This window comes from Lasioglossum baleicum, chromosome 12, assembly GCF_051020765.1.
Source record: "Lasioglossum baleicum chromosome 12, iyLasBale1, whole genome shotgun sequence".
NCBI lineage: Eukaryota > Metazoa > Arthropoda > Insecta > Hymenoptera > Halictidae > Lasioglossum > Lasioglossum baleicum.
Window position 1 is genome coordinate 14,673,811 of NC_134940.1, and position 15,714 is coordinate 14,689,524.

A 15,714-nucleotide genomic window follows, 5' to 3' on the forward strand; every position below is an offset into this window, starting at 1 on the left:
CGACGAGTTTTCTTATGCAAGAAATGACAGGTTCTCAGGGTATAGCCCCCCATTAACACCAAGACATAACGACTGCCGGTCGTTAAACCTGCTTACTGCACACTTACCTGCTTGTGATCGCGGTGTTCTTCTTTGTAGTTTAGTAGACTCATATTCTCAAACGAGCCAGCCCCATAAATGACGCTTGACGAAACCCAAGTGATCCATTACGGAAAGATATCGTCCCCGGATAACGTATCGTATTTCAACCGACCTAGAAATACTAAACAATTTTACAGCTGTTCGCATCATTTTGAAAACTGATTTGTCGACGTTTCACTTGATTTAAACCTTCGATGCATTTTTTTGGAGGAGCCTTACGCCTCTCGGAAATAGTTACACGAAAGATCCTCGGGTGATATTTCATCCATTTTCGCTCTACACTTCAATTAATGTTATTGGGAATCTACAGTGTTGGGTAATAAGTAAATTTATTTAAATAACAAGTTATTTATTATTTGAGCAAGTCTATAAACGAATAATTATTTAAAATAATACAGTTAATTGTTTTGATTTCCTATTTATTTGATTTCCACCTCAATCCAAATAATAAATAATCTTTCATTTGCAAATAAGAAATACTAGTTTATTTCAATAAAAAGTTTAGTTATTATTTGCAATTAAAATCGCACGTTTATTTGTTATTTAAAATAAAATTTGCCCAACACTGAGAATCTATTATAATATATTTCGTTAAAAGTTAATTACATTCGTGAATTTCTTTATTATATATATCTTGCAGTTACTACATATATAAATAGCATTTTTATGCTCGCCACATACATTTTTCTTACAAATTTCGCCAGCAAAACTCGTGTTTTACATATAATATGATATTTTACACAAATACTCCAAGTTATAACACATTTAGAAAGAAATCAAACATAATACAGAATCTGGAAACAGAAAATGGGTCAATTTTCAACCGAGGAGCGTATGAGGGTTAAACAGCCTTAAATTGTGGGATATTTTTATGGTCAAAGTTTCTTCTTTGTAGATACAACATAATGTGTATTCTGCTTTTGTTTTCTTTTTACAAAACAGAGAAAAAGCAAGTATTCCAATAGGAAAAAATTGTGGGATACACTGCGTTACATGACATGTGTTCATTTTTGTCGTAAATACGTAAAATCCGCACTTGTCGCGTGCCGTGAGAAGCAACTTTTTCGAGTAATTCCCCAAGTCTCGGTTGAGCGTATCTTAATAAATGTATGTGAGACGAAACAGTAGTGGGACAGTAGGTCAGAGTAGAGCAGAGTAAACCAAGCCACGTGCTCCGCTGTCAGATCGTTACCGTTTTATAGACGTTCCCGGTACTCGCACCGTAGAACAAACAGCAGCGTGCTAACATAAAAATTGTGCAAACATCCGTGTGTACGAACTATGTATTTCCATCAATTCGGCTTGTATCATCCGAGACTTGTGTCCCCACTCTACCTTTCCCTTCCGCCGCGGCCCGGTCACGTGACGCGTTCCATCTCTGTCGTGCATATGTCGCAATGTCACGTGACTAATCCGGTACTGGCAGAGAGAGAAGGTAACTTCCTCCCCTTATCTGGCGACTCCGGTAGCATCGGTCGCCCAAAATGATCCCGCGCGTTAAGGAACGCCCTGTATACCATTCTTTATAACACAAGGAAATCTTGGGGGAAAGAAGGAAGCGAGTGGGGAAAGATAGTGAAAGCAAAGGTGAGAGTGGGAAGGCTCTCCGACATGAATTGTGCCGGTGAAGGTTTGGCAAGCAGCAGATGCTCGTTTCAGTATTTTTACTCCTCAATTTCAGATCTTTTGCTTACGTTGCTGCAAGCGAAATGCAGATTTCACAGGCTAAACTAGAAATTGTAGACCTGTTTATGCAACCGTAGAAGTGTATCAAATGACGCGGGTGAACTGCGAGCTTCGTGCGTTTATGGGATAGACAATTTGTTGATGAACGAAATACAAATTTCGATATTAATACAGTTATCTTTAATATAACTCTTTAATAATTCGTAAAATTATCGCTACAGAAAATCGAATGTTTCATAAATTCGTTCAAATTGTTTGTTGAAGAGAAAACTCATACGTCTACATAAATAATTGGTCAAAAAGGGCTTTAAAGATGTGGTCGAATAAATTATTCTAATTTTCATTTAGCAACCAAGCAACTGTACTTTTAACATTATTATTTCTGATCCAAGAAAGATGTTACAAAATGCAGAGCAATAACCGAGACTTCTACTCCATGCATTCACGTGTAAATAAGAAACTTCATCTTCCGTAAAATTAGAACGTGTTCTGCTTAAACAGGAATATTTATTCTGCTCTGGAAAAGTTGCAGCTGTGATTAACAGATATTCTGACAATGGCGCAGCTACCGTGGATCCGAAAAGTATTTAAACAACTACAGCTACAGACAATGAAATTTTGCCGTGCTTTCCGCGAAATTTATTTAACTGGAAAACTGCATAAACTTCCGCAGTCTAATCTTGGGCTGAGTTACGCGATTGCATTGGATTTTGTTTGGTAAACGCGCGTAACGATTTTAATTAAAGTTTCTCGTACCGTAGCATACTTAATTTAAAGGAAAACTAATTATTCTCCGTGTACTAGGAATTCGACGCGGAAAATTTAAAAAATGATCCGACAAAGAAGCTCTCGTCGTTCGTTTTATCATCTCGGGGCGAACTTCCAACAGGCGGCCAGATTACTTCATATTTTTCCAGTTTGAACTAAAGTACGGGGGCAACTTTTAAATTTGTTGTGAGATATAAGCTAAAAGTCTGACGTCCCCCGCATTCAGGTTAATGAATAATCATTTTTCTACTTTGTAACCGGATCAGTATACCTACCGACGCGAGGGCGTGGGATCGATGAGAACTTCCCGGGACAAGCTTTAATTATATCGTTCTTGAGTTATTGAAATCTTCCGAGCAAAAATGGAACGAACAACGAGTTAAGAAAAGGTATCGAAACCGAGGCAGAGATACAGTAAATCCTCAATAAACGCAAAAAGGCTGTACACGATAAACGCAAAAAAAATATTCCCTGTAGTAATCTGATCTCGGCTTTCAAAACTGAAAGCTCACCCTATACAGGGTCATCCGTTTTTAAACGGGGCCAAACGTTAACCAGCTGTAGAGGACCCCAAATGGAACAACTTTTACCCCTATCACTTTTTTTTTATCCGTAGGTCATACAAAAAAGTTTATTTCATAAAAAAGATGCCCCTACTTATTTTAAACTAAACAAAGGAAAAACCATCAAGATTCATCATTGGAGTCCTGAGATATTTAATTTTATGTGAACTCGAAAAATGATGGTTTTTTGCAATTATCTGGAAATCAAGGCCGAAACAAAAGAAGTGATACGGGTAAAAGTTGTTCCATTTGGGGTATTAGCGATGGTTTGTCGCAAATATCTCGAAAACTAAAATCGAGCGACGGTAACATGTATAGGAAAAAGTTGTTCAGAATGGTGACTTTGACAACATATTTCAATTTCATCAAAATCGGCGAGGACGCCCTGAATGTAAATAATTACCAAATGTTGGAGTTTGATAGAACCATGATTCGACGTATCCCTAGAATATTTCGTTCCCGTAACGTTCCAACATTTTCTCGCAGAGCGAATGTTTTCGTTCCTCATGAAATCTGTCTGTCGTCTGTCACTTCCTTTGCCGCGGCACACGTCTGGGAAATCAAATCTCCGCTCTGTTCGCGATAATTCGTCAGTATTGATTAACCAGTATGATTGCGGTGTCCCTCGGCGGAACGAGACTTGTATCGAACCGTCGTCGTCGGCGTCTGTTGGTATGCGAGTCGCCACCCACCCGCACCCACACACACAGAAATGTCCCATGGTATATCGTCCTATTCGTAAGCTGTTGTGTTCCTCGTCATTCTCTCCTACATTCGATGACCTGCCCATATACCAGCCAGTCAGATTCGATGTCGTTCCATATCACCGTTCTAACGTATCCGTTGGGATATTACTACTACAGTAGCCGCAAAAAGTTTCATCCGCGAAATATTATACGCGACCGCATCATTATTGACTATATCCACACGATCCCTGCCACGGCTCCCCTGATATCACAGCTAATTCATTAATAATTAATCATCATTCACCCTTGGACGGCGGATGCGTTCGATAATTTCGCTGCAACCACATCCACTCGAATCTTCACTGTATCAATCTTCTATTTTATTCAGAAAATAGAAGATACAGACTTATATCGTTCATTCATAAGAAAACTGACACTATTCAAAATATATTTCTAAAACAAGTCTAATCACTATGACGATTAACCCAGAATCTAAATTGTAACAATAAATTACTCTACATTTCTGAGTTGGTTATTATACCGTCTGAACAAATTTCTGTGAAATCACCTCTTCGGATATACATATAGCCAATACCGGTCCTGATCGGTGGCCACATATCCGAACATTACTATTTATTGTTCTATTCTTTCATAATGAAGTTATCACAGTACAAATATCAGCAATTTCTCGAGATTGGGTAATTTAGTGTTCAAATACATTTTGGGTCCACTGTGTATGATTGTTTATTTATATGTTTGTACACAGTGTTGGTCAAATTTTATTTTAAATAATAAATAAACGTGTGGTTTTAATCGCAAATAATAACTAAAATTTTTTATTTAGATAAAAGTAATTTAAATATTTCCAAAAGTGATCTATTTATTATTTCTTATTTGCAAATAAACGGTTATTTATTATTTGGATCGAGGTGGAAATCAAATAAATAGTTTTTGGTCTTCTTTTATTTCTTGTATTTTTTATATGTATACCGCTATAGCAATCTTTTCAGGTATACCGCCAGTTATTTGTCAATACAAATAATAATTGAAATTGTATTTGTAAATAACAATTAACTTTATTATTTTAAATAATTCTATTTAGACTTGCTCAAATAATAAATAATTATTTTTGCTTTTTATCTGAATATCCAAATAACAAATAATTCTTTATTTAAATAAATTTATTTATTGTCTTAACACTGTTTCTACACAGATTAAATCTAATTTGTCCGGACATTTCGCATACATTTTTACGTACCACGAACCATATAAAAGTGCCGTATGAGTGATTACATATTATCTATTGCAACAGCCATGGAATTCCTCGTCGCCGTATTCAGTGACACAAATAAATAAATTCCAGTGATATTTTTAAACAGAAGATCCTGTAAATACTAGCTAATTAGGTTGCCGGATAAATATCTTCGAAGTGATTTTATGACAACAATTTATGAGTCATAAAATTCATGGCAGCACGCCACATTTGATGACCAATTAAATCGAAAGAACTCAGTGTGTTTCGTACGTATAGTATAAACACGTGTATAAATCGAATTGTATTATAAGAAAGTTGAACTGTCCACCGTTAAATCAGATGGGTTAGTGACTTCAAATTATCTTTCAATCTAAAAGCATTGTTTTGCACACGATGTCGATCAAAATTGTCGGGGGTCGCTGGACCATGCTTATCGTGCGTGATCATTGATACGGTTTAATCGAAGGAAAACGAATGTCCGAAAAAGAAATGTTTTTTGTGACACGCGATAAGTTTGGTTAATAAATTCGTTCATAAAGGATTAACGAGATAATTTCCAGACAGTTGTCGGTCGGTTAAATTGAATTCCATCGGCGTTATAATAAACGCTCTAGCCGTGGAATGCCGGCTCAGAATGATCCGTCAGATTAAAATTTAATCTATTATACTCATAAATATGTCAATTGAATAAATATACAACATATATATGTATATATTCTGTTGCAATTGTTCAACTTTCCGCGTTTGGCTTTTAAGCGATTCCAGGAAAAATTCATCAGCCGTGGCCTTTCCCGAGTAATCCATTCTCCGATAATAAAGCTCCGCCGCTGTACATGTATCCACCGAATCGCCGTTTTAAAACAGGCCGAATTTCACGGGTTGGCGATTTTATTTTTAAACATGGGCCGCGCATCGAATGCATACAGCCTGCGATATAATCATGTTAACTTATGTCAAAAAAACACTCGCCTCGCCGATACTACGCGCGGGCTACACACTTGTCGCGACCACGCGCAATCGTTCGGAATAATACGCGATCTCGTGGCCAGAATTAAAATGCTTTCATGTTCATTTTCCCATAAAACGATTACCAAAAATTCACGAACACTGCGACTGAAAATTCTGTATTCTGCAATTACTAAAAATATTAGGATACTTTGGGAATTCATTCAACAGACTTCTCCTTATTTAAATACAGTTACTCGAATTAATATTCGGACGCTCTAAAAATGACGATAACTTTTTTAATATTGTACTATACGATTTGAACTTTTTTTTGGGAAGCTAGAGCATTTAGTTTACTACAGGATGTGGAAAGATTTCTTTTTGAAAATTGCAACTGATCGGTATTGTAGAAAAAATACTAAAAGTTACATTTTCAATTTTTAGAGTGCACCTGTATTGAAAATTTTAAAAATACGTTTTGTCGATCTGCGTCAATTACATTACACACAGTAATATAATTAACGCAGACCTACAAAACGTATTTTTTAAATTTTCAATATGGACCCACATAAAAAAATTGGACAATGCAACTTTTAGTATTTTTTCTACAATTCCGATCAATTGCTATTTTTGAAAAACGATTTGTTCACATCCTGTAGTAAACTAATTGCCCTAGCTTCCCAAAAAAGTTCAAATCGTATAGTACGATATTAAAAAAGTTATCGTCTTTTTTAAAGCGTCCGAATATTAATTCGAGTAACTGTACATATTAAAAATCGCTTTATCTCTCGTCCCAAAAATATTTCCTCGAATATTCCTGACGTTACAAAATTAAGAAATTTTTATAAATGTTTACCATGTTTCGAAAAATTTTCAGTATTTCTGGATAAAGGCTGTCTCGATTCAGTTGAACAGTATGAATTTCAATAGTCCAATAGTTAAATGGCGCGACAGCGATTGCCTTTTTTTTTATTTATATTTATCGTCGACGGTATTCAACGATTTCGGAACGTGGAGATATTTTAATCACATTCGAGTATGATTGTCAATATAACAAGTATTATTCGTCTCGCAGTATAAACACTGTTACTTCGTTACCGCGTTATTCTGCTGTGAATTTCCGAAAATTTTTCATATTCCCTGAATCGTTGTTATTGAATCGACGGCTCTCTTTATTAATACGTGGACGGAGTTTTTCATTGTTCGCGTTGCTTTGATGTATGACCTGTTATCACGAAGGACGCGTGTATTGTTATGCACAACCCAATTCGGATTGCACTACCAGATTAGTATGTTTGCAAAGCATTGATTGCACTGGTCAGCTCTCATTGGTCGCAGCATGAGGGCTATCGGAGCAATCGTGATAACATGAACCGATGTACGCGCGACTGAAAGTTCGCTGGAATTAATGAAATTCGTTCATTATACTGATGCCGTATTTTATCAATCGAACAAACTCTCCGAAATAATTATACTAAGCTGACCTACATCAATGTTCTCGTTTCGCTGCCCGATGCTTCTTCTTTTTTTCTCTCTCTCTCTTCTTCGTTCGCTTATAATTGCAGCCGAACCATTTTATAAATCTGCATCCGCACAACCGAAAACTAATAAAAATAAGTCGATTGCACGATCAATATTAATTTTAGCGCATTCGCTGCCGAGTCAGCTATTAAATACCTACAAAATCGAGAGGCAGGTTGTTTAATGACACAGAAAATGAAAAGTCGATGTTTATTGCCCGATATATTACTAGCTATTAAAGGTTCATAAACAATTATATCGCCTGCATGCCATTGGCACGCAATCAAACTGTTTAATACAATTCTCATTTGCGTATTCCGAATTGCTGCGACTCGTTTTTGCAAAATGAACAGGGTGATAAGGTGGATGTAAATGTTTTTTTTCTTGTAAAATACTACCCAGTCGCCTGACGAGGGGAGGGAGCACGAATGGAGGGGAAAAAGTTACCCTCTCTGTGCCAGTACTGGATCAAGTCACGTGACTTGTGACACAGGCACGACGGAGGCGGAACGCGTCACGTGACCGGATACTAGAATATATTATAATATACCAGAATATATATATATACTCGAATATACCAGAATAATACTAATTACTTGCTTACAATAAATATACAGGGTGTCTCAGCTGTAGGAGGCCACCTATAAATATCTCCTTTATTTTTAATGGCACATCAAAAATATTTATGGCATAATTTAAATGGTATCGGTGGAGGAATATCATAGAATTACAATTTTTATTTGTCCGGTTATTTTTTCAAGGACATCGTTATTTTTTATCGGGAAAACTTATTTTTTTGTATTCCATCTTGTCAATGAGTTTAGCATATTCAAATCTATTTTATCAGCAGCTATAAAAGATGGAATAAAAAAGATAAGTTTTCCCGATAAAAAGATAACCTTGAGAAAACTATGAAAAAATAACCGGACGAAAGAAATTGTTCTTCTACGATATTCCATCTCCGATACCATTTAAATTATGCCATAAATATCTCTTGTGCCATTAAAAATAAAGGAGATATTCAGATGGCCAACTTCAGCTGAGACACCCACTATAATATTTATCCAAAAATGAAAAAGAAATTGGTCATGGCGCGTTCTGATATTGTACCTACACACTTCTCGATTGAAATACGAACTTTCGAAGGCCGAGGTACTGCTACACATTTATTACGGCATTCCGAAAACGTGAAAGCTTTCTTTCCTCATATTAGTGAATCGTTTTCCGCGATGTCGATAGATACGGAGCGTTTTATCATCGGTAAACTTCAAACCAGAAACGAAAGCGGTTTGTCATTGTCGTGGTGCTCGGCAGCATTTCGACGTATCGCTTTCACCGTAAAATCACTCGTTTAGCCGTACTTATCGAGCAAGATTTTCACAACGGTCACGGCGTACTTTCACGTAACACTTCGACCGTCTCTCTGCTCTCTTTCTCTTTTTCGTTTGCCAGGCTCTCCCCCCCTCTCTCTCTCTCTCTCTGGCCCTGCCATCCTCTCATTCTTTCTCTCTCTCCCTTTCCGTTGCTTTTGATACGCGTCATTTCTCTTTCACGAAAAGCCCACGTATCGCAGTTTCGGAGGCGTACGTACCCGGCCGGGCCAATGGCGTTCGAGCATGATTAGTTTTCTACACGGAATACCCGTTAGGAAAGTGTGTCAAGATGCCCGTGAGTTTCTCCACTCGGTTGGCTGGCTTATAAAATTATGATAAATTTCGTCGCGCTACAGATACATTCGCACGACCAGCCCGAGAAAGCTCCCTTTACAAGCTCGAGCTTGACAGCCAGCAGGTTTATCGCGCTTCATTAGTCTTCCTGCCGCGTCGACATTTATTCCAGTAGAATTCCATGAGCAGTTTGACAGTCGTAAACTGTTCCGTGGAATGAATCGGCTGGTATACAGTCAGTCACGCTACTCTCGAGCATGGCTTCGCGACCGCTGAGAGCCGTGTCTATTGTACAATTAGGTTGCGAACAAAAAAAATACTATCCGAATGTCGAACTCGAAGAACGTGCTAGAAATTGGCCGATTCTTGACCTTGGTGACGACGAACTATTTTAGTATGTCATTTTCCTATATCTCTTAACCCTTGCACTCCTTTGGCGAGTGTAACTCGACATTAGAGAAAGAAAAATGTAAATAAATCGAGTTTTTATATGTATTTGATTCTTCCTTTGTTTATTTTATGGTCTTAGTTTTTTAGTTAAAAACGACTACAAGTTCCACAAATATAAATTACACAATTGTTTAAAATAAGTGGCAGTCCAGGAACTGTCCTTTGAAGTAAATTACAAATAAATACACTTAAAATAGTAGAGAATTGTTGGCAACATAATGGAAAAAGAATATATTTATTAGACCGTGAATTTTATACATTTCAATGGGTAGGTGAAATTCAACACTGCAAATAGATTGTATTAGACCTATTGTTAGAATCTAATTAGCAGGAAGTTAGAATCTAAAATTGTTGGAATCTAATTATGTAGCAGGAAGTTAGAATCTAAAATTGTTAGAATCTTATAATTTGGAACCGAAGAATAATTATAAGAATTTCTGAAAATCGCAAGAAAAGAATTACATTATTAACGTTATTCACTACTACCACTGCAGCTCAAATGACCGGTTTCTACTTCGTAATTAATGAAATTATCAAGAAGAACAATTCAGCTTGCGTAGCGATAAAACAGCGAAACGATTCACTACTGCGCACCAGTTAGGTGGGCTATATGTACACAGAAGAGACAAGAATGATCGAGCGCCCGTGTGTAAACGTCATTTAGCCTTGAGTCCGGACCTGACCTACGACAATCCTGCTGCGCACCTATCTAATTATCTAGGAATGATAATACCCATTTTGTGTCACGGTTACGCTGCGAATTTCGATACAAATTATATTTTCTCTCGAGTATTTTTTTCCCGATTCGAGTTAATTGGTAACGCGTTTTTTTTATTGCATTAAATAAATTCGCATATATATGAAATGAGATAATTTATCACGACAAAAAAATAAATGAATTCAGTGATGTGAGGTGAAAGTGGATCGTGCAGTATATTTCAGCATCGATCAGTATCTTTGCAGAGTCTAAAAGAATTCTAACTGCGTGGATTGTTATTAAACAAAAATTTCGAATAAAGTGGGTTTAAAACCCACCTGAAAAAAGCCCACTTTTTTATTTAAATTGTTATTTAAATCACAATTTTTATTTAAATCAAATTTTTGGTGAACTCTGGTCATAGCCACATGCATAGATTAACGATTTCGCAATGAAACAGTCAATTTTATTGTGAAACGAATATCTTCTTATTGTTATTTTATGAAATATCGATGCTCGAGACTTATGAATAAACATTGAGTGACACTGCAGGTAATATTATTCGTGAATAAGAAATATGGTTATCACGGCTCCAACAATTTCGACGGTCACTGTATATAAAGCTGATCACACATTAAATAGCGACAACAATTTATGATTGATCGGATGCAAATGAGATGTACATAAAATAACGAACGAGATTTCGAAATCGATTGGCAAAGACACTTTTAAAGGAATTTTCAACCACTAGCGGCGCGGGGAACGTCTATTTCCAGGCGATTGGGAGTTATAAAAATTATGATTCAAATGCAAATGCGATTGCGACTCGTCATTAGCTCCAGAAATGGTTTTCATGGGTGAATAATAAAGCGCAATTAGCAAGTCAATGTGCGGAGCAAAGAATTTCGAAGATAATGCTACCTTATTCGATTGTTCGCGAAAAGGAGCTGAAAGAGCATACAAATCGCGTGAACCTTCGCCTGATAGCCGATGCCGTTTCATCTCGATTCGACGAGGCTGCGGAAATCCATGCCGCGATTACTAATTTATGTCTTATTTATGAGTTTTAATCAATGGCATCGATAAAATCGGACCAATGCGGCCGGATAGATATCAGAGTCGCAATCGTCGGGTGGAGATCTCGCGTCCACAACGAAGCACCGATGTTTACCCGTGTTATCGCGCGGGTCGTGCCGCATGTTATCGCTGCTACGATCGACGTACCGTTAGTGATTGTTATGGGATACTTTTTAGGTAATATACGCGGCACACAATTCGAGGAAGCCGGTCTCGCCATTCTACATCTCGCGATGCCCGAACACGTTTCAGATATATAATGTACTTACATAATACAGACTGTTTGTCATGGGAGTGGTGTTAGTGGTAAGCTAGACGAGAATTTGCATACAAATTTCGTAAAATATTCTCGATGTAATAATTTAGTCATAATATACATATACGATTTGTTTTCAATAATTCAGTAAAATATTATGACAGTGGGGTGAGGCAAGAAATTTTTACTAATATATTCATGACATTTTTCTAATTAAAATAAGTGAAAACAGGAGGAGATGATTCGGAGTGTGCTTGCTTGATCAATTGACGAATCAATGGAATTCATTATTCAGATACGTGTTGCACGAGTGAACAGTGGAACCTAAAGTGATCCACACACCAGAATCCATTGTACCAACCATTAAAGATTCAATCTAGCACTGTACCTATTCTAGCTAGGTAAATATTCTATTATTTGACCGCTCATGCTCCTCTAGCTACAACTGATACTCGAGGTTCTACCGTTTAGTGAATTAAACAGACATGATGCAAACGGTGTCGTGTTTGAGGCCTTTTAATCCGAGAAATATCCTAAACATTTCGGTGGAAGTCTCAAAGAAATCATGTACAATGAAATTATTTCAAGTTGGAAGAAATGTTTATTTTAAAAGGATCAAATTTGTTGAAACCTGTTTCAAAAATTAGCCTCAACCTGCTCATTGTCTGCACATTTGCATCCCTCCGAATGCATTGCGAGTGTACCGAGATGTCCAAGAGAAAGAAAGCATTAGCCTTGATTGTCGACGTTTTAGTGAAGGCGACTTCCACTTTTCGATCCGAAACAGCTCGGTCGAGACGCTTTTCAGAAAAGTTTCCGCCGCGGCACTTTGGACCGGGCCAAAAACCGTGCGAAGCATGGTCGAATCCGTTCGAGAAGGACGTGTAAGGTTCGAGCCCGGTGGTTTTCTCGCGCTCGAGATCACGCTATCGTGGTTCCAGGTGGCAGCGAACAAGTCGGGAGGTTGGTGGCAGGTTTGATAATGGCAGTGCGAACGAAAGGAGGGATCGAACGTCGCGTTACTCCGCTCCAGATGAGACGTTCTAGAGAGTAGGTGGGTCGTATGCGAGGGTTTAACCCAGGGCGGTAGCGTGCCTCGGGCGATTGATGACTTGTGACCCACTTTTAAAGGCTTGTGGCCTAGATGCGAGGGTGCCGTGACCTGATCTAAGATATCAGGCTTCCTTCTCTTCCCCCTACCGCCTTCTCCTCGCCCACAAACTTCCCGTCTCATCGTTCCTTTTTTCCCTCGTTCTTTTACTCTTTCTCGTCTCGTCCCCGTGCCATCTACTTCACAGATGACGGTTCCCCGGACGTGGGTAGTCGGGACATAACTCTTGTCCTCACGGGATTCTCCTACCTTCCTCTTCTTCTTGAATTTCGCTGGCCTCTGTTACTCTCTTCCCTACTTTAAGCTCGAACGCATGTCAATTTTAAGGAGCTCGTTCCACCCGAAAATTCACCCTATATTCCTCGGTCAACGATCTATTGTTTTTTCACCCGTTAAGTGTCGCCTTCCTGGTTCACTGATTACTGCATTCTTCGTACGTTCTTTGTACAAGTACTAGTCAACAGTAGACTCTCCACTCTCCACACTCTTCCCCTACCCCCAGGGATACGTGTACCACACTTTGGGAGATGGTGTCTCGACCAGTGGTCGTTGATTAAGTAGCCATTGTAAATATCCAATCATCAAATCTGTAATAGATTCATTCACAAAAATCTTTTTTTATGCTTCCACAGACGATTCAATTTAATTGTCCGGGTATTTTGTAACGTAGCTATTGTACATGCAGTGGGTGATCAAATTGTTAGAAGCAGAATGTAAAAAATTCATTTTTTAGGCATGAATAATGTTATCTATACATAGTACTGCTGCTATAAATGTTCATTTAAAATTCAAGCATGAATAGTTCCTATAAAAACTATAAGAATTCAGTTTAGCTCCATTTAAATAATAAATAAATGTTGGTTTTAGGGAAGCAAGGTAATTTTGTAATAAAAAGGCAGATATTTATAGGATGCTCTCTCTTCCAAAGCTAGGCTTCGACTGGCTGAGTTCGGTAACTCGTCAAAACATTTGAACGTGAATCGCTCATGTCGGCATGCGGACTCAAAGGGTCTTTGATTTCAACCGAAAAATACCGCGAAGTATTTGATACGAATGGAAACCTGTGGATAAAAAAGTGCGCGGATAAAAGAAAGTGTCCTACGAAAATTGCTGGTCTTTTTACGTACAATAAGATACCATAATAAAGGATATAGGTTTCCATCTGAAAAAACAAAGTTGACCTTCACATCACCTTGAAAACGCCACCCAAATAAAAAACTGATACTGCCTCCCTCTTTCCCCCTCGAAATCCTTGGACACGTGTTTTATATATTACATTTTTTAAATACATATCTTTCATACTTTTCGAGATATTCGGATGGAAAGTTTTCAAATGAACACCCTGTATATTTACAATAGTTCTCGGAACAGTATTAATTTCTGTATCATGTGTACATATATCAGTAATAAAGCAATACATTTAAATGAAATAAGTATAACATTTGCTATTATGCACAATATATGCTATCTCTTAATGACAATTAGCCTTCTATTAATTTAATAAGAATTGTAAGTTACGACAGCGAAGAAGTTTCCCTTCAAATAGAATTTACACGCTCGCAGAAATAAATTATGGAAATTAATTATGGATGGTAGTTTCGAATGTTGACTTGCTGTTTTCTGTCCGTTCGAAAGGATAATAGAAATTGATACCCTCGCACCAAGTACTCGTCATGATTCTTCGCGAATTAGGTTGCGCAACAATTACATAACAAGGACAATTACAGTGTCTTTAATAACAGCCTTAACTGGCCATGTAACACGCTGTAATGATCGACAAGAAGAAATTCATCTGCATCGGTTCCTATCCTCGAAACAATGATAGAACGCCAACTCCGTTACTACAGTAATTACTTGCAGCTGATAAATTTACAAACCGTACGGTGCATGCAAAACGTAACTGTATTATTATCTGTCTGTGCCCTCATATGATACGAATAATCAGCAGAGTTACGTTTTGTCATTTACAGACATTCTAATGAGTAGTCTACGGATCTTTATGCAAACTAAAAAATGTTTGCATTGATTGCAAGACACAGGAGCCAAATAACAAATTCATTCTTTTTTTAATTATCTTTTTAAGGCGAAACTAATACATTGGTGGCCTTAAAACTTTTTAATACCCCCACTGTTTTAAATTGTACGTACCCACTTTTCTCATAAATGCACAAAATCCGCAGTCGGTGATGAGTATGCAGTAATCAAAACTATAATTTTTAATTGTGAATCTCGAGAAGATTGATTTATTCTCTGTCGGTTGCAAATGATCATCGCATATTGAATTTTAATTTTCAAGGAATAATACTAAGAAATTGTAACATTATTTTACCAAGCGGTAGTAATAACTTATTGGACGCAATAAACACAATAAGTAATTAAAAAATGAAGATGCAGATGATACCGAATGAAAATTTCGAAACAATTCCACAAATATCATTTGGCTGCTCAAATGAACCAGTATATGATTATTTCACACGACATATCGCTGCTCCGGAAGTATAATGACGCAACTGTAAAATTTTGTGAAATTGACTTTATTGTGTTGGCGGGGTCAAAAATGCATTTACTAGATGTTTGTAAATCGACATAATTGTAGTTACAAAATTCGCCACGGGAGGGCTATAATTTTTGTAAAGAATTTTCTATAATTTTTTGTTAAAATCGATTTATACTTTTCATACTATTTTGATAATTTTTGTTCAAATAAACTTTTTCTTCATATTTTTACTTGTTTTCCTTACTCCTATAACGACAGAAGTGTAAAATTTGCGATGCATTTTCAGAAGAACAATTATTATTTTATAAAATGAAATAACTTAAAAGTTGCAATAATAAAACCCACAATGTCTATAAAACTACTCTCATAGAAGACTTAAACCGAATCTGCAGAT

The 15,714-nt window shown here is 37.1% G+C and overlaps 1 protein-coding gene across 7 annotated transcripts in view; it reads left to right on the forward strand.

Annotated features, from left to right (window-relative positions):
• LOC143214010 (CCR4-NOT transcription complex subunit 6-like) overlaps positions 1-15,714 on the forward strand; it is a 591,839-nt gene that overhangs the window by 63,470 nt on the left and 512,655 nt on the right. The window lies entirely within an intron of this gene.